Source organism: Nerophis lumbriciformis, linkage group LG06 (genome assembly GCF_033978685.3).
Source record: "Nerophis lumbriciformis linkage group LG06, RoL_Nlum_v2.1, whole genome shotgun sequence".
Lineage (NCBI taxonomy): Eukaryota > Metazoa > Chordata > Actinopteri > Syngnathiformes > Syngnathidae > Nerophis > Nerophis lumbriciformis.
Window position 1 is genome coordinate 8,943,276 of NC_084553.2, and position 1,345 is coordinate 8,944,620.

Genomic DNA, 1,345 nt, shown 5'->3' on the forward strand with positions numbered 1-1,345 from the left:
TACCGTATATATCAATGTATATGTATGTATATATATATACATATATATATATATATATATATGTGTGTGTGTGTGTATGTTACTCATCAGTTACTCACTACTTGAGTAGTTTTTTCACAACATACTTTTTACTTTTACTCAAGTAAATATTTGGGTGACTACTCCTTACTTTTACTTGAGTAATAAATCTCTAAAGTAACAGTACTCTTACTTGAGTACAATTTCTGGCTACTCTACCCACCTCTGATTAAGAGTAGAACCGCTATGGACGGCTAGAAGACGGAACGGCACTTCTACTACCGGTTGAAAACACTAAATGGCACTTGCTTGCGACGTAGCACAAACAATGACACACATTTTCAGTGTCTTTGCTTGTTTAAAATACAACAACAAATCAATAAACAGTTTGTCTATCAGCAGTAGTGCGGCAGTACAAGTACCTGGGAGTCCACTTGAATAGCAGACTGGACTGGAAGGACAACTGCAACACTGGACAAACTGCTCGCCATCGTGGCCAATCCTTCCCGTGTGGCGCACAGCACATGAATTTGTCTGTTTTTATTTCTTTCTGTTATTTTCGTCAGGCCATCTCCACAGCCACCTTGGGCGGGGGCCTATGGCGAGACACCAATGGGAACACACAGCGTCATAATATTAATTTGCATATATTTCCCATCAGCCCCTACCAGACCAGCTCAAACTGCGTAACCGTTTGTTTTAAGTTAAGTTAAGGTTAACTTAAACTTAACTTAAAACAAAAGTTTTCTTAGCATGACTCCACAAAAACATGATCTGAAACATGAAGTTAAAGAACAATGAACAATAAATTCTTTATTTCTATGGCGAAAATGTCGTAACACCGCTACCGAGTCTGTAACGTACATTAAAAATTCGGTATATTCATACTTATTGGGCCACGCCACAAAAATGTGTTACCTCGGTAACACACATACTAAAATTGGAACGATACAGAGAAGATTAGCATGGACCCCTGCGCAAGGATGACACGCAAATTCGTGAAGCGTTTCCAAATTTTTTTCAATTAGAAAATAGTTATTCTTTACGACAACTGTCCTTTAAATACCTGTTACACAAAGACCCTTCCTCTTTGTAGTTCTAGCCTTGGAGCCGGTCCGTCTGGCCAGTCAATCTTTGCTTGACATTATTCCTTTCAGTTTGAGTCTGGTAACCTCTGAACCCTATCCTCTACTCCTATCTGTGGGGGCTTCCTACCAGATGTTGCTAATGTCTCTACACTTCCTCCTAAACTCCAAACTTGCATTCCTGTAGGTTCCCAATTTCCTGAGGGCAAGGGCCACCACTCTCTGGAGCGCTTGTGTTCTTT

The 1,345-nt window shown here is 40.0% G+C and overlaps 1 non-coding gene across 1 annotated transcript; it reads left to right on the plus strand.

Moving 5' to 3' along the window:
* Positions 1-929: 929 nt before the first annotated feature.
* LOC133608973 (U6 spliceosomal RNA) lies at positions 930-1,036 on the plus strand. Its single transcript, XR_009815655.1, has one exon. It is a non-coding gene; the product is annotated as a U6 spliceosomal RNA (small nuclear RNA).
* The last annotated feature ends 309 nt before the right edge of the window (positions 1,037-1,345 follow it).